Source organism: Stenella coeruleoalba, assembly GCF_951394435.1.
Source record: "Stenella coeruleoalba genome assembly, contig: scaffold_55, whole genome shotgun sequence".
Lineage (NCBI taxonomy): Eukaryota > Metazoa > Chordata > Mammalia > Artiodactyla > Delphinidae > Stenella > Stenella coeruleoalba.
Genome location: NW_027646028.1, coordinates 576,718 through 595,444, shown reverse-complemented (window position 1 = coordinate 595,444; position 18,727 = coordinate 576,718). Strand labels below are relative to the sequence as shown.

General features: G+C 44.4%; 1 long non-coding RNA gene across 2 annotated transcripts in view; it reads right to left on the bottom strand.

Annotated features, from left to right (window-relative positions):
* LOC307181381 overlaps positions 1-18,727 on the bottom strand; it is a 305,523-nt gene that overhangs the window by 137,256 nt on the left and 149,540 nt on the right. Inside the window, exon 1 of one of the 2 annotated variants that reach the window (XR_013826617.1) lies at positions 9,573-9,665. The exons of the other annotated variant lie outside the window; for it this stretch is intronic. This is a non-coding gene — a long non-coding RNA (uncharacterized lncRNA). Of the gene's footprint in view, positions 1-9,572; positions 9,666-18,727 lie in introns of those variants that run through there. 2 annotated transcript variants of the gene reach the window in all.

The window sequence follows — 18,727 nt, the reverse complement described above, 5'->3', positions numbered from 1 at the left end:
AAAGTTTGGAACGGCTCTGTTTACAAGAACCTCGTTTACAGTACAAGTTCAACATCGCAGAAAGTGAAAAATGGATAAAGAACTTGTGGTATTTACTTACAAAGCAATATCACTCAGCAATGAAATCTGTGTCATCAGGCCCTTAGCAGCACAATGAGTGGATTCAGGTATGATGATTCTAACTGAAATAAGTCACACAGAAAAAGAAACATCATAAGATATCAGTAATACACGGAATGTAAACTTGGCTACACAGGAACTGAATTACAGAACAGAACAGGGTCTCAAATTTAGAAAACCAACTTATTCTTGCTTAAGGGTAAAGGTGAGTTGGGGTGCTGCATAAAACCAGAGATTGAAATGAGCACAGATAAAGTTCCTTAAGCCAAATATGGAATAGACAAGAGCTACTCCTTGCTCAACGAAATGGACTCAACACCCCATATTAAACGCCTAAGAATGTACCTGACTAGTAAGTATCTTAAAACCTATGGATTGCTATGTCTCCGAAAGAGAATCAAGCATGTGTACAGGGGCATAAACGCAGCAGTGATAGGATTGGAGAGGTTCGGTGAGCAAATGAAGACCCTTTGAAGTCATATTGCATGGTACCCATTCCACGGGTTTCAACTACCCAGGTTTAAGGTATTCTTCCTTCAGCTAAAACATGCATGTGGAACCTAGAGTATGATCAACCATGTGATCGGGAGACGTGTTCAAATATGTCTCAGTTTTCCTCCCCTGGTACTCGGGTGCAACATTCCAGACGCTTTACTAACACTCTCCCCACTTGGAGCGTCAGTCCCTTTAACCTCCTGTTTGGCCCAGTTTGCAATTTCTGCGGAAGATGAACAGGAATAGCGAGAACCAATGAGAGGCTAGCTGGAGGTGTCTGGACGGGCAAATTTAACTCTCATTTCCCACCAGGAAGAGGAATTAACCAAAGGCTCAGCATGCCGGGCCGGAACCAGATTAGGGCCTGAAGCCATCCTGCGGTGTTGCGGCCAGCTCAAAAGAAAGCGAGTTGAAGAAAGGAGCTCAGGGGCACTGTAATTCACAAACCTGCAGAGTTATAAATGACAGCTATCGTCCAAAAATAGACTGAAGTAAGGCTGCCAAGAGGACTTGAAAGCGGGGCAGAATTGCAGGAAACCGATTTCAGGAGGTAGACTGGAATTGCATTGAAAGCATAGGAAAAGAGGCAGAACGTCCACAATGATGCACTTGGCCAAAAAGGGCGTATGCGTTTTTTCCTGAATATATTCAGGAAAAAACGCATACGCCCTTTTTGGCCAACCAAGCAAGCTTGCAAAGGAAATCTGCACTACAATGAAGTCTCACTTCCCCCCGGTCAAAAGGGCCATCTGAAAAAAGTGTAAAATCCAGAAAGGCAGGACAGGCCATGGAGAACTGGGAGCCTTGTTATGCTGATGGGCGGGATGTAAATTGCCAACAGACACTCGGGAGAAGTGTATGGTGTTTCCTGAAACATCTAAAAAACAAAGCAACAGAGCCTAGGGCACTGCCACTTATGGTCCTATAGCTTAGGGAAATTAAAATCAAAAAGACACAGCCACCCCAAAGTTTGGGACGCCTCTGTTTACAAGAACCTCGTTTACAGTACAAGTTCAACATCGCAGAAAGTGAAAAAAGGATAAAGAAGTTGTGGTATTTACTTACAAAGCAATATCACTCCGCAATGAAATCTATGTCATCAGGCCCTTAGCATCACAATGAGTGGATTCAGGTATGATGATTCTAACTGAAATAAGTCACACAGAAAAAGAAACATCATAAGATATCAGTAATACACGGAATGTAAACTTGGCTACACAGGAACTGAATTACAGAACAGAACAGGGTCTCAAATTTAGAAAACCAACTTCTGCTTGCTTAAGGGTAAAGGTGAGTTGGGGTGCTGCATAAAACCAGAGATTGAAATGAGCACAGATAAAGTTCCTTAAGTCAAATATGGAATAGACAAGAGCTACTCCTTGCTCAACGAAATGGACTCAACACCGCATATTAAACGCCTAAGAATGTACCTGACTAGTAAGTATCTTAAAACCTATGGATTGCTATGTCTCCGAAAGAGAATCAAGCATGTGTACAGGGGCATAAACGCAGCAGTGATAGGATTGGAGAGGTTCGGTGAGCAAATGAAGACCCTTTGAAGTCATATTGCATGGTACCCATTACACGGGTCTCAACTCTCCAGGTTTAAGGTATTCTTCCTTCAGCTAAAACATGCATGTGGAACATAAGTATGATCAACCATGTGAACGGGAGACGTGTTCAAATATGTCTCAGTTTTCCTCCCCTGGTACTCGGGTGCAACATTCCAGACGCTTTACTAATACTCTCCCCACTTGGAGAGTCAGCGCCTTTAACCTCCTGTTTGGCCCAGTTTGCAATTTCTGCGGAAGATGAACAGGAATAGCGAGAACCAATGAGAGACTAGCTGGAGGTGTCTGGACGGGCAAATTTAACTCTCATTTCCCACCAGGAAGAGGAAATAACCAAAGGCTCAGCGTGCCGTACCGGAACCAGATTAGGGCCTGAAGCCATCCTGCGGTGTTGCGGCCAGGTCACAAGAAAGCGAGTTGAAGAAAGGAGCTCAGGGGCACTGTAATTCACAAACCTGCAGAGTTATAAATGACAGCTATCGTCCAAAAATAGACTGAAGTAAGGCTGCCAAGAGGACTTGAAAGCGGGACAGAATTGCAGGAAACCGATTTCAGGAGGTAGACTGGAATTGCATTGAAAGCATAGGAAAAGAGGCAGAACGTCCACAATGATGCACTTGGCCAAAAAGGGCGTATGCGTTTTTTCCTGAATATATTCAGGAAAAAACGCATACGCCCTTTTTGGCCAACCAAGCAAGGTTGCAAAGGAAATCTGCACTACAATGAAGTCTCACTTCCCCCCGGTCAAAAGGGCCATCTGAAAAAAGTGTAAAATCCAGAAAGGCAGGACAGGCCATGGAGAACTGGGAGCCTTGTTATGCTGATGGGCGGGATGTAAATTGCCAACAGACACTTGGGAGAAGTGTATGGTGTTTCCTGAAACATCTAAAAAACAAAGCAACAGAGCCTAGGGCACTGCCACTTATGGTCCTATAGCTTAGGGAAATTAAAATCAAAAAGACACAGCCACCCCAAAGTTTGGAACGGCTCTGTTTACAAGAACCTCGTTTACAGTACAAGTTCAACATCGCAGAAAGTGAAAAATGGATAAAGAATTTGTGGTATTCACTTACAAAGCAATATCACTCAGCAATGAAATCTATGTCATCAGGCCCTTAGCAGCACAATGAGTGGATTCAGGTATGATGATTCTAACTGAAATAAGTCACACAGAAAAAGAAACATCATAAGATATCAGTAATACACGGAATGGAAACTTGGCTACACAGGAACTGAATTACAGAACAGAACAGGGTCTCAAATTTAGAAAACCAACTTATGCTTGCTTAAGGGTAAAGGTGAGTTGGGGTGCTGCATAAAACCAGAGATTGAAATGAGCACAGATAAAGTTCCTTAAGTCAAATATGGAATAGACAAGAGCTACTCCTTGCTCAACGAAATGGACTCAACACCCCATATTAAACGCCTAAGAATGTACCTGACTAGTAAGTATCGTAAAACCTATGGATTGCTATGTCTCCAAAAGAGAATCAAGCATGTGTACAGGGGCATAAACGCAGCAGTGATAGGATTGGAGAGGTTCGGTGAGCAAATGAAGACCCTTTGAAGTCATATTGCATGGTACCCATTACACGGGTCTCAACTCTCCAGGTTTAAGGTATTCTTCCTTCAGCTAAAACATGCATGTGGAACCCAAGTATGATCAACCATGTGAACGGGAGACGTGTTCAAATATGTCTCAGTTTTCCTCCCCTGGTACTCGGGTGCAACATTCCAGACGCTTTACTAACACTCTCCCCACTTGGAGAGTCAGCGCCTTTAACCTCCTGTTTGGCCCAGTTTGCAATTTCTGCGGAAGATGAACAGGAATAGCGAGAACCAATGAGAGGCTAGCTGGAGGTGTCTGGACGGGCAAATTTAACTCTCATTTCCCACCAGGAAGAGGAATTAACCAAAGGCTCAGCATGCCGGGCCGGAACCAGATTAGGGCCTGAAGCCATCCTGCGGTGTTGCGGCCAGGTCACAAGAAAGCGAGTTGAAGAAAGGAGCCCAGGGGCACTGTAATTCAAAAACCTGCAGAGTTATAAATGACAGCTATCGTCCAAAAATAGACTGAAGTAAGGCTGCCAAGAGGACTTGAAAGCGGGGCAGAATTGCAGGAAACCGATTTCAGGAGGTAGACTGGAATTGCATTGAAAGCATAGGAAAAGAGGCAGAACGTCCACAATGATGCACTTGGCCAAAAAGGGCGTATGCATTTTTTCCTGAATATATTCAGGTAAAAACGCATACGCCCTTTTTGGCCAACCAAGCAAGCTTGCAAAGGAAATCTGCACTACAATGAAGTCTCACTTCCCCCCGGTCAAAAGGGCCATCTGAAAAAAGTGTAAAATCCAGAAAGGCAACAGGCCATTGAGAACTGGGAGCCTTGTTATGCTGATGGGCGGGATGTAAATTGCCAACAGACACTTGGGAGAAGTGTATGGTGTTTCCTGAAACATCTAAAAAACAAAGCAACAGAGCCTAGGGCACTTCCACTTATGGTCCTATAGCATAGGGAAATTAAAATCAAAAAGACACAGCCACCCCAATGTTTGGGACGCCTCTGTTTACAAGAACCTCGTTCACAGTACAAGTTCAACATCGCAGAAAGTGAAAAATGGATAAAGAACTTGTGGTACTTACGTACAATGCAGTATCACTCAGCAATGAAATCTATGTCATCAGGCCCGTAGCAGCATAATGAGTGGATTCACGTACGATGATTCTAACTGAAATAAGTCACACAGAAAAAGAAACATCATAAGATATCAGTAATACACGGAATGGAAACTTGGCTACACAGGAACTGAATTACAGAACAGAACAGTGTCTCAAATTTAGAAAACCAACTTATGCTTGCTTAAGGGTAAAGGTGAGTTGGGGTGCTGCATAAAACCAGAGATTGAAATGAGCACAGATAAAGTTCCTTAGGCCAAATATGGAATAGACAAGAGCTACTCCTTGCTCAACGAAATGGACTCAACACCGCATATTAAACGCCTAAGAATGTACCTGACTAGTAAGTATCGTAAAACCTATGGATTGCTATGTCTCCGAAAGAGAATCAAGCATGTGTACAGGGGCATAAACGCAGCAGTGATAGGATTGGAGAGGTTCGGTGAGCAAATGAAGACCCTTTGAAGTCATATTGCATGGTACCCATTCCACGGGTCTCAACTACCCAGGTTTTAGGTATTCTTCCTTCAGCTAAAACATGCATGTGGAACCCAGAGTATGATCAACCATGTGATCGGGAGCCGTGTTCAAATATGTCTCAGTTTTCCTCCCCTGGTATTCGGGTGCAACATTCCAGACGCTTTACTAACACTCTCCCCACTTGGAGAGTCAGCGCCCTTAACCTACTGTTTGGCCCAGTTTGCAATTTCTGCGGAAGATGAACAGGAATAGCGAGAACCAATGAGAGGCTAGCTGGAGGTGTCTGGACAGGCAAATTTAACTCTCATTTCCCACCAGGAAGAGGAAATAACCAAAGGCTCAGCGTGCCGTACTGGAACCAGATTAGGGCCTGAAGCCATCCTGCGGTGTTGCGGCCAGCTCAAAAGAAAGCGAGTTGAAGAAAGGAGCTCAGGGGCACTGTAATTCACAAACCTGCAGAGTTATAAATGACAGCTATCGTCCAAAAATAAACTGAAGTAAGGCTGCCAAGAGGACTTGAAAGCGGGGCAGAATTGCAGGAAACCGATTTCAGGAGGTAGACTGGAATTGCATTGAAAGCATAGGAAAAGAGGCAGAACGTCCACAATGATGCACTTGGCCAAAAAGGGCGTATGCGTTTTTTCCTGAATATATTCAGGAAAAAACGCATACGCCCTTTTTGGCCAACCAAGCAAGCTTGCAAAGGAAATCTGCACTACAATGAAGTCTCACTTCCCCCCGGTCAAAAGGGCCATCTGAAAAAAGTGTAAAATCCAGAAAGGCAGGACAGGCCATGGAGAACTGGGAGCCTTGTTATGCTGATGGGCGGGATGTAAATTGCCAACAGACACTTGGGAGAAGTGTATGGTGTTTCCTGAAACATCTAAAAAACAAAGCAACAGAGCCTAGGGCACTGCCACTTATGGTCCTATAGCTTAGGGAAATTAAAATCAAAAAGACACAGCCACCCCAAAGTTTGGGACGCCTCTGTTTATAAGAACCTCGTTTACAGTACAAGTTCAACATCGCAAAAAGTGAAAAATGGATAAAGAACTTGTGGTACTTACGTACAATGCAGTATCACTCAGCAATGAAATCTATGTCATCAGGCCCGTAGCAGCACAATGAGTGGATTCAGATACGATGATTCTAACTGAAATAAGTCACACAGAAAAAGAAACATCATAAGATATCACTAATACACGGAATGTAAACTTGGCTACACAGGGACTGCATTCCAAAACAGAACAGGGTCTCAAATTTAGAAAACCAACTTATGCTTGCTTAAGGGGAAAGGTGAGTTGGGGTGCTGCATAAAACCAGAGATTGAAATGAGCACAGATAAAGTTCCTTAAGTCAAATATGGAATAGACAAGAGCTACTCCTTGCTCAACGAAATGTACTCAAAACCCCATATTAAACCCCTAAGAATGTACCTGACTAGTAAGTATCTTAAAACCTATGGATTGCTATGTTTCCAAAAGAGAATCAAGTGTGTGTACAGGGGAATAAACGCAGCAGTGATAGGATTGGAGAGGTTCGGTGAGCAAATGAAGACCCTTTGAAGTCATATTGCATGGTACCCATTACACGGGTCTCAACTCTCCAGGTTTAAGGTATTCTTCCTTCAGCTAAAACATGCATGTGGAACCCAGAGTATGATCAACCATGTGAACGGGAGACGTGTTCAAATATGTCTCAGTTTTCCTCCCCTGGTACTCGGGTGCAACATTCCAGACGCTTTACTAACACTCTCCCGACTTGGAGAGTCAGTCCCTTTAACCTCCTGTTTGGCCCAGTTTGCAATTTCTGCGGAAGATGAACAGGAATAGCGAGAACCAATGAGAGGCTAGCTGGAGGTGTCTGGACGGGCAAATTTAACTCTCATTTCCCAACAGGAAGAGGAAATAACCAAAGGCACAGCGTGCCGTACCGGAACCAGATTAGGGCCTGAAGCCATCCTGTGGTGTTGCGGCCAGCTCAAAAGAAAGCGAGTTGAAGAAAGGAGCTCAGGGGCACTGTAATTCACAAACCTGCAGAGTTATAAATGACAGCTATCGTCCAAAAATAAACTGAAGTAAGGCTGCCAAGAGGACTTGAAAGCGGGGCAGAATTGCAGGAAACTGATTTCAGGAGGTAGACTGGAATTGCATTGAAAGCATAGGAAAAGAGGCAGAACGTCCACAATGATGCACTTGGCCAAAAAGGGCGTATGCGTTTTTTCCTGAATATATTCAGGAAAAAACGCATACGCCCTTTTTGGCCAACCAAGCAAGCTTGCAAAGGAAATCTGCACTACAATGAAGTCTCACTTCCCCCCGGTCAAAAGGGTCATCTGAAAAAAGTGTAAAATCCAGAAAGGCAGGACAGGCCATGGAGAACTGGGAGCCTTGTTATGCTGATGGGCGGGATGTAAATTGCCAACAACCACTCGGGAGAAGTGTATGGTGTTTCCTGAAACATCTAAAAAACAAAGCAACAGAACCTAGGGCACTTCCACTTATGGTCCTATAGCTTAGGGAAATTAAAATCAAAAAGACACAGCCACCCCAAAGTTTGGAACGGCTCTGTTTACAAGAACCTCGTTTACAGTACAAGTTCAACATCGCAGAAAGTGAAAAATGGATAAAGAAGTTGTGGTATTTACTTACAAAGCAATATCACTCAGCAATGAAATCTGTGTCATCAGGCCCTTAGCAGCACAATGAGTGGATTCAGGTATGATGATTCTAACTGAAATAAGTCACACAAAAAAAGAAACATCATAAGATATCAGTAATACACGGAATGTAAACTTGGCTACACAGGAACTGAATTACAGGACAGAACAGGGTCTCAAATTTAGAAAACCAACTTATGCTTGCTTAAGGGGAAAGGTGAGTTGGGGTGCTGCATAAAACCAGAGATTGAAATGAGCACAGATAAAGTTCCTTAAGCCAAATATGGAATAGACAAGAGCTACTCCTTGCTCAACGAAATGGACTCAACACCGCATATTAAATGCCTAAGAATGTACCTGACTAGTAAGTATCTTAAAACCTATAGATTGCTATGTCTCCGAAAGAGAATCAAGCATGTGTACAGGGGCATAAACGCAGCAGTGATAGGATTGGAGAGTTTCGGTGAGCAAATGAAGACCCTTTGAAGTCATATTGCATGGTACCCATTCCACGGGTTTCAACTACCCAGGTTTTAGGTATTCTTCCTTCAGCTAAAACATGCATGTGGAACCCAGAGTATGATCAACCATGTGATCGGGAGACGTGTTCAAATATGTCTCAGTTTTCCTCCCCTGGTACTCAGGTGCAACATTCCAGACGCTTTACTAACACTCTCCCCACTTGGAGAGTCAGCGCCTTTAACCTCCTGTTTGGCCCAGTTTGCAATTTCTGCGGAAGATGAACAGGAATAGCAAGAACCAATGAGAGACTAGCTGGAGGTGTCTTGACGGGCAAATTTAACTCTCATTTCCAACCAGGAAGAGGAATTAACCAAAGGCTCAGCATGCCGGGCCGGAACCAGATTAGGGCCTAATGCCATACTGTGGTGTTGCGGCCAGCTGAAAAGAAAGCGAGTTGAAGAAAGGAGCTCAGGGGCACTGTAATTCACAAACCTGCAGAGTTATAAATGACAGCTATCGTCCAAAAATAGACTGAAGTAAGACTGCCAAGAGGACTTGAAAGCGGGGCAGAATTGCAGGAAACCGATTTCAGGAGGTAGACTGGAATTGCATTGAAAGCATAGGAAAAGAGGCAGAGCGTCCACAATGATGCACTTGGCCAAAAAGGGCGTATGTGTTTTTTCCTGAATATATTCAGGAAAAAACGCATACGCCCTTTTTGGCCAACCAAGCAAGCTTGCAAAGGAAATCTGCAGTACAATGAAGTCTCACTTCCCCCCGGTCAAAGGGGCCATCTGAAAAATGTGTAAAATCCAGAAAAGCAGGACAGACCATGGAGAACTGGGAGCCTTGTTATGCTGATGGGCGGGATGTAAATTGCCAACAGACACTCGGGAGAAGTGTATGGTGTTTCCTGAAACATCTAAAAAACAAAGCAACAGAGCCTAGGGCACTTCCACTTATGGTCCTATAGCTTAGGGAAATTAAAATCAAAAAGACACAGCCACCCCAAAGTTTGGGACGCCTCTGTTTACAAGAACCTCGTTTACAGTACAAGTTCAACATCGCAGAAAGTGAAAAATGGATAAAGAAGTTGTGGTATTTACTTACAAAGCAATATCACTCAGCAATGAAATCTCTGTCATCAGGCCCTTAGCAGCACAATGAGTGGATTCAGGTATGACGATTCTAACTGAAATAAGTCACACAGAGAAAGAAACATCATAAGATATCAGTAATACACGGAATGTAAACTTGGCTACACAGGAACTCAGTTACAGAACAGAACAGGGTCTCAAATTTAGAAAACCAACTTATGCTTGCTTAAGGGGAAAGGTGAGTTGGGGTGCTGCATAAAACCAGAGATTGAAATGAGCACAGATAAAGTTCCTTAAGCCAAATATGGAATAGACAAGAGCTACTCCTTGCTCAACGAAATGGACTCAACACCCCATATTAAACGCCTAAGAATGTACCTGACTAGTAAGTATCTTAAAACCTATGGATTGCTATGTCTCCAAAAGAGAATCAAGCGTGTGTACAGGGGCATAAATGCAGCAGTGATAGGATTGGAGAGGTTCGGTGAGCAAATGAAGACCCTTTGAAGTCATATTGCATGGTACCCATTCCACGGGTCTCAACTCTGCAGGTTTAAGGTATTCTTCCTTCAGCTAAAACATGCATGTGGAACCCAGAGTATGATCAACCGTGTGAACAGGAGACGTGTTCAAATATGTCTCACTTTTCCTCCCCTGGTACTCGGGTGCAACATTCCAGACGCTTTACTAACACTCTCCCCACTTGGAGAGTCAGCGCCTTTAACCTCCTGTTTGGCCCAGTTTGCAATTTCTGCGGAAGATGAACAGGAATAGCGAGAACCAATGAGAGACTAGCTGGAGGTGTCTGGACGGGCAAATTTAACTCTAATTTCCCACCAGGATGAGGAAATAACCAAAGGCTCAGCGTGCCGTGCCGGAACCAGATTAGGGCCTGAAGCCATCCTTCAGTGTTGCGGCCAGCTCAAAAGAAAGCGAGTTGAAGAAAGGAGCTCAGGGGCACTGTAATTCACAAACCTGCAGAGTTATAAATGACAGCTATCGTCCAAAAATAGACTGAAGTAAGGCTGCCAAGAGGACTTGAAAGCGGGGCAGAATTGCAGGAAACCGATTTCAGGAGGTAGACTGGAATTGCATTGAAAGCATAGGAAAAGAGGCAGAACGTCCACAATGATGCACTTGGCCAAAAAGTGCATATGTGTTTTTTCCTGAATATATTCAGGAAAAAACGCATACGCCCTTTTTGGCCAACCAAGAAAGTTTGCAAAGGAAATCTGCAGTACAATGAAGTCTCACTTCCCCCCAGTCAAAATGGCCATCTGAAATATGTGTAAAATCCAGAAAGGCAGGACAGGCCATGGAGAACTGGGAGCCTTGTTATGCTGATGGGCAGGATGTAAATTGCCAACAGACACTCGGGAGAAGTGTATGGTGTTTCCTTAAACATCGAAAAAACAAAGCAACAGAGCCTAGGGCACTTCCAGTTATGGTCCTATAGCTTAGGGAAATTAAAATCAAAAAGACACAGCCACCCCAAAGTTTGGGACGCCTCTGTTTACAAGAACCTCGTTTACAGTACAAGTTCAACATCGCAGAAAGTGAAAAATGGATAAAGAAGTTGTGGTATTTACTTACAAAGCAATATCACTCAGCAATGAAATCTCTGTCATCAGGCCCTTAGCAGCACAATGAGTGGATTCAGGTATGACGATTCTAACTGAAATAAGTCACACAGAGAAAGAAACATCATAAGATATCAGTAATACACGGAATGTAAACTTGGCTACACAGGAACTCAGTTACAGAACAGAACAGGGTCTCAAATTTAGAAAACCAACTTATGCTTGCTTAAGGGGAAAGGTGAGTTGGGGTGCTGCATAAAACCAGAGATTGAAATGAGCACAGATAAAGTTCCTTAAGCCAAATATGGAATAGACAAGAGCTACTCCTTGCTCAACGAAATGGACTCAACACCCCATATTAAACGCCTAAGAATGTACCTGACTAGTAAGTATCTTAAAACCTATGGATTGCTATGTCTCCAAAAGAGAATCAAGCGTGTGTACAGGGGCATAAATGCAGCAGTGATAGGATTGGAGAGGTTCGGTGAGCAAATGAAGACCCTTTGAAGTCATATTGCATGGTACCCATTCCACGGGTCTCAACTCTGCAGGTTTAAGGTATTCTTCCTTCAGCTAAAACATGCATGTGGAACCCAGAGTATGATCAACCGTGTGAACAGGAGACGTGTTCAAATATGTCTCACTTTTCCTCCCCTGGTACTCGGGTGCAACATTCCAGACGCTTTACTAACACTCTCCCCACTTGGAGAGTCAGCGCCTTTAACCTCCTGTTTGGCCCAGTTTGCAATTTCTGCGGAAGATGAACAGGAATAGCGAGAACCAATGAGAGACTAGCTGGAGGTGTCTGGACGGGCAAATTTAACTCTAATTTCCCACCAGGAAGAGGAAATAACCAAAGGCTCAGCGTGCCGTGCCGGAACCAGATTAGGGCCTGAAGCCATCCTTCAGTGTTGCGGCCAGCTCAAAAGAAAGCGAGTTGAAGAAAGGAGCTCAGGGGCACTGTAATTCACAAACCTGCAGAGTTATAAATGACAGCTATCGTCCAAAAATAGACTGAAGTAAGGCTGCCAAGAGGACTTGAAAGCGGGGCAGAATTGCAGGAAACCGATTTCAGGAGGTAGACTGGAATTGCATTGAAAGCATAGGAAAAGAGGCAGAACGTCCACAATGATGCACTTGGCCAAAAAGTGCATATGTGTTTTTTCCTGAATATATTCAGGAAAAAACGCATACGCCCTTTTTGGCCAACCAAGAAAGTTTGCAAAGGAAATCTGCAGTACAATGAAGTCTCACTTCCCCCCAGTCAAAATGGCCATCTGAAATATGTGTAAAATCCAGAAAGGCAGGACAGGCCATGGAGAACTGGGAGCCTTGTTATGCTGATGGGCAGGATGTAAATTGCCAACAGACACTCGGGAGAAGTGTATGGTGTTTCCTTAAACATCGAAAAAACAAAGCAACAGAGCCTAGGGCACTTCCAGTTATGGTCCTATAGCTTAGGGAAATTAAAATCAAAAAGACACAGCCACCCCAAAGTTTGGGACGCCTCTGTTTACAAGAACCTCGTTTACAGTACAAGTTCAACATCGCAGAAAGTGAAAAATGGATAAAGAAGTTGTGGTATTTACTTACAAAGCAATATCACTCAGCAATGAAATCTCTGTCATCAGGCCCTTAGCAGCACAATGAGTGGATTCAGGTATGACGATTCTAACTGAAATAAGTCACACAGAGAAAGAAACATCATAAGATATCAGTAATACACGGAATGTAAACTTGGCTACACAGGAACTCAGTTACAGAACAGAACAGGGTCTCAAATTTAGAAAACCAACTTATGCTTGCTTAAGGGGAAAGGTGAGTTGGGGTGCTGCATAAAACCAGAGATTGAAATGAGCACAGATAAAGTTCCTTAAGCCAAATATGGAATAGACAAGAGCTACTCCTTGCTCAACGAAATGGACTCAACACCCCATATTAAACGCCTAAGAATGTACCTGACTAGTAAGTATCTTAAAACCTATGGATTGCTATGTCTCTGTAAGAGAATCAAGCGTGTGTACAGGGGCATAAATGCAGCAGTGATAGGATTGGAGAGGTTCGGTGAGCAAATGAAGACCCTTTGAAGTCATATTGCATGGTACCCATTCCACGGGTCTCAACTCTGCAGGTTTAAGGTATTCTTCCTTCAGCTAAAACATGCATGTGGAACCCAGAGTATGATCAACCGTGTGAACAGGAGACGTGTTCAAATATGTCTCACTTTTCCTCCCCTGGTACTCGGGTGCAACATTCCAGACGCTTTACTAACACTCTCCCCACTTGGAGAGTCAGCGCCTTTAACCTCCTGTTTGGCCCAGTTTGCAATTTCTGCGGAAGATGAACAGGAATAGCGAGAACCAATGAGAGACTAGCTGGAGGTGTCTGGACGGGCAAATTTAACTCTAATTTCCCACCAGGAAGAGGAAATAACCAAAGGCTCAGCGTGCCGTGCCGGAACCAGATTAGGGCCTGAAGCCATCCTTCAGTGTTGCGGCCAGCTCAAAAGAAAGCGAGTTGAAGAAAGGAGCTCAGGGGCACTGTAATTCACAAACCTGCAGAGTTATAAATGACAGCTATCGTCCAAAAATAGACTGAAGTAAGGCTGCCAAGAGGACTTGAAAGCGGGGCAGAATTGCAGGAAACCGATTTCAGGAGGTAGACTGGAATTGCATTGAAAGCATAGGAAAAGAGGCAGAACGTCCACAATGATGCACTTGGCCAAAAAGTGCATATGTGTTTTTTCCTGAATATATTCAGGAAAAAACGCATACGCCCTTTTTGGCCAACCAAGCAAGTTTGCAAAGGAAATCTGCAGTACAATGAAGTCTCACTTCCCCCCAGTCAAAATGGCCATCTGAAATATGTGTAAAATCCAGAAAGGCAGGACAGGCCATGGAGAACTGGGAGCCTTGTTATGCTGATGGGCAGGATGTAAATTGCCAACAGACACTCGGGAGAAGTGTATGGTGTTTCCTTAAACATCGAAAAAACAAAGCAACAGAGCCTAGGGCACTTCCAGTTATGGTCCTATAGCTTAGGGAAATTAAAATCAAAAAGACACAGCCACCCCAAAGTTTGGGACGCCTCTGTTTACAAGAACCTCATTTACCGTAGAAGTTCAATATCACAGAAAGTGAAAAATGGATAAAGAACTTGTGGTACTTACGTACAATGCAGTATCACTCAGCAATGAAATCTATGTCATCAGGCCCATAGCAGCATAATGAGTGGATTCAGGTACGATGATTCTAACTGAAATAAGTCACACAGAAAAAGAAACATCATAAGATATCACTAATACACAGAATGTAAACGTGGCTACACAGGAACTGAATTCCAAAACAGAACAGGGTCTCAAATTTAGAAAAGCAACTTATGCTTGCTTAAGGGGAAAGGTGAGTTGGGGTGCTGCATAAAACCAGAGATTGAAATGAGCACAGATAAAGTTCCTTAAGCCAAATATGGAATAGACAAGAGCTACTCCTTGCTCAACGAAATGGACTCAACACCCCATATTAAACGCCTAAGAATGTACATGACTAGTAAGTATCTTAAAACCTATGGATTGCTATGTCTCCAAAAGAGAATCAAGCCTGTGTACAGGGGCGTAAACGCAGCAGTGATAGGATTGGAGAGATTCGGTGAGCAAATGAAGACCCTTTGAAGTCATATTGCATGGTACCCATTCCACGGGTCTCAACTCTGCAGGTTTAAGGTATTCTTCCTTGAGCTAAAACATGCATGTGGAACCCAGAGTATGATCAACCGTGTGAACGGGAGACGTGTTCAAATATGTCTCAGTTTTCGTACCCTGGTACTCGGGTGCAACATTCCAGACGCTTTACTAACACTCTCCCCACTTGGAGAGTCAGCGCCTTTAACCTCCTGTTTGGTCCAGTTTGCAATTTCTGCGGAAGATGAACAGGAATAGCGAGAACCAATGAGAGACTAGCTGGAGGTGTCTGGACGGGCAAATTTAACTCTCATTTCCCACCAGGAAGAGGAATTAACCAAAGGCTCAGCATGCCGTGCAGGAACCAGATTAGGGCCTGAAGCCATCCTGCGGTGTTGCGGCCAGGTCACAAGAAAGCGAGTTGAAGAAAGGAGCTCAGGGGCACTGTAATTCACATACCTGCAGAGTTATAAATGACAGCTATTGTCCAAAAATTCACTGAAGTAAGGCTGCCAAGAGGACTTGAAAGCGGGGCAGAATTGCAGGAAACCGATTTCAGGAGGTAGACAGGAATTGCATTTCAAGCATAGGAAATGAGGCAGAACGTCCACAGTGATGCACTAGGCCAACAATGGCGTATGCGTTTTTTCCTGAATATATTCAGGAAAAAACGCATACGCCCTTTTTGGCCAACCAAGCAAGCTTGCAAAGGAAATCTGCACTACAATTTAGTCTCACTTCCCCCCGGTCAAAAGGGCCATCAGAATAAAGTGTAAAATCCAGAAAGGCAGGACAGGCCATGGAGAACTGGGAGCCTTGTTATGCTGATGGGCGGGATGTAAATTGCCAACAGCCACTCGGGAGAAGTATATGGTGTTTCCTGAAACATCTAAAAAACAAAGCAACAGAGCCTAGGGCACTTCCACTTATGGTCCTATAGCTTAGGGAAATTAATATCAAAAAGACACAGCAACCCCAAAATTTGGGACGGCTCTTTTTACAGGAATCTCTTCTACGGCACAAGTTAAATATCCCAGAGAGCAAATAATGGATAAAGAAGTTGCGGTACTTCTGTACAACAGAATACCACTCAGCAATGAAATCTATGTCACCAGGCCCGTACCAGCATAATGAGTGGATTGAGGCACGATGATTCTAAGTGAAATAAGTCACACAGAAAAAGAAACATCATAAGGTATCACTAATACACGGAATGTGAACTTGGCTACACATGAACTGAATTACAAAACAGAACAGGGTCTCAAGTTTAGAAAACCAACTTATGCCTGCTTAAGGGGGAAGGTGAGTTGGGGTGCTGCATAAAAGCAGAGTTTGAAATTAGCACAGATACCGTTCCATAAGCCAAATATGTAATAGACAAGAGCTACCCCTTGCTCAACGAAATGGATTCAACAATGAGGTATCACCTCACACCTGGTAGAATAGGCATCATTGAAAATCTACAAACAAAAAATGCTGGAAAGGGTGTGGAGAAAAGGAACCCTCTTCCACTATTGTTGGGAATATAAATTGATACAGTCATTATGGGGAACAATATGGAATTTCTTAAGAAACTAACAATAGAATTACCATATGATACAGCAATCCCAGTACTGGACATATACCCAGACAAAACCATAAATCAAAAAGAGTCATTCACCGCAATGTTCATTGCATCACTATTTACAATATCGAGGTAATGGAAGCAACCTAAATGCCCACAGACAGACGAATGCATAAAGCTGTGGTACATATATAAAATGGAATATTACTCAGCCATGAAAAGGAATGAAATTGGGTCATTTGTAGAGACGTCGATGGATCTAGAGACTGTCATACAGAGTGAAGTAAGTCAGAAAGAGAAAAACAAATCTTGTATATCCATGCATATATGTGGAACCTAGAAAAACTGTACAGATTAACCATTTTGCAAGGCATAAACAGAGCAACAGATGTAGACAACAAACGTATGGACAACAAGGGGGGAAAGCTGTTGGGGGGGTGGTGGTGGGAGGAGTTGAGAGACTGGGATTGGCATGTATACATTTATATGTATAAAATAGATAACCAATAAGAACCTGCTGTATAAAAATATAAAATAAAATTCAAAATTAAAAAGAAGTAAAATTTAAAAAATAAAACAGAAAAAACAATTATTCCCTGCACATACATGTATTTATATGAATAAATTATTTCCATGCTTATATCTGTAAATACAAAAAAGAGGAATAAAATCTACCTTGAACCAAAAACGAAAAAGAGAAAAAAAACACAGAACCCACCAGTTCCACAGAGGAAAACCGTATCAGGGCACTTGCTCCAGTTGTAAACAATTCTGAAGTTGGTCAGTGGTGGGGAATCGTCTCCCATTCAGCCAGCAGCCCCCACGCAACAAGCGTCCTCATTGCAAAGCTGGGGCACCGTGCCGAGGCATCTGTGAGTAAACGTGAGCTGAGCCCCAGGCCAGTTGCTGCTGAACTATTCCCACCCGTCCCAGGTAAAACACCTGAATATATACAAGGACTTGAAAGCCTAGAGGAAGGGCCATAGAGCCACACGAGTGACAGCATGCCGGCCGACTTGGTGCCTGCAGGCCAGCCAGGATGGTCCTGGCCCTGGGTGCTCTTCTGGAAGATTTCCATTTCCCTGCCTGAGATACCCGTCCTGTCCCTGCCCCCACTGCTTTTTTCCTTCCTCACCTCTGCCCAGGGAGAAATTCCAGCAGCAGGTATGGGTGACACATCCTCTTCTTTAGCAGGTGGCAGCCTGGCAACTGCTGCAGAAAGTCCAGCAGAGCCCCACTCACACTGGGCCACCCACAAAGCCGTGGCCTCTCACTCCCTCCCACCAGCCCAGCCCCGAGACTGCTGACAGGGCAGAGAAAATGGCGTCAGGCACGGCTGCAGGGGCTCTTGCTGCCTGGAGTGGTATTTATATTGATCTCAACCCAGGCACACCTGGGGAGGGCTGGCCGGCACGGTAAGGCTGCCCAGGTCAGCCAATCATCACCCCTCAGGGGCTCACAGTTGCAGAAAATGGAACTTGCTGAACCGGCCAGGTCCAAGGAACAGGTGTGGGCTCCTGAGAGTCAGGATAGACAAGGGGCTGCAGCTTTGGCTTGTTTTCTAATCATTTTATCTGGCCCATGAGTGGGAGACAACTTCAAGAAAACCCTCTCCTAATGAGAGGAACCCAGGAGTCAGGCAGAGGAGGGGTGGGTGGTGGTTGGAGACAGAGGCCTGGTGCCCCGGGTGCAGTGGAAGTCTCTGGAAGACCAGGTGGAGGGAGGCCTCACGGAGTGATGCCCAGGGTCACAGACCTGTCGCAGCTGCTGTTTGTTAGTTCAAGTCCTGCTCTGAGGTGCTCTGTGTCAGCTCTGAGCGACAGGTGAGCTGGGGGTGCTCTGCAATGAGGGCTATGTGCACGGTTCCTGTGTGCCCAGCCCTGCCACGGTACCCGCAAGGGTAGCTCTGTATCCTGGGAGGGGCCTGACCACGAGAGCCCCGTGGGCTGGGGTGGGGGTGGGGTACCTGCCCAGGTGAGCTCCATATTCTGGGATTGGTCTGACCACGAGAGCCCCATGGGCTGCTGGGGACCTGGTAAAGGATGTCAGGACAGTCAGTGAAGCCACCGAGGATATACCTCCAGTTGCTCCTAATTCCTACACCCTGCTGGTCATTCTACCAACCACCAGGACATGGTATTCTGTATTAGTCTTCAATGATGCCTTCTTTTGTATTCCATTAGTCCCAGAGTCACAAGAAATTTTGGCTTGTGAGTGGCAGGACTCAACATACAACTAAAACAATACTTCCGGGCCGTCTGGCCCCAAGGGTGCAAAAATTCCCACACCATCTTTGGGGAAAGCTTAGCTAAAGACCTAAAAGTTCTACCTCTGGAAAAGGAAA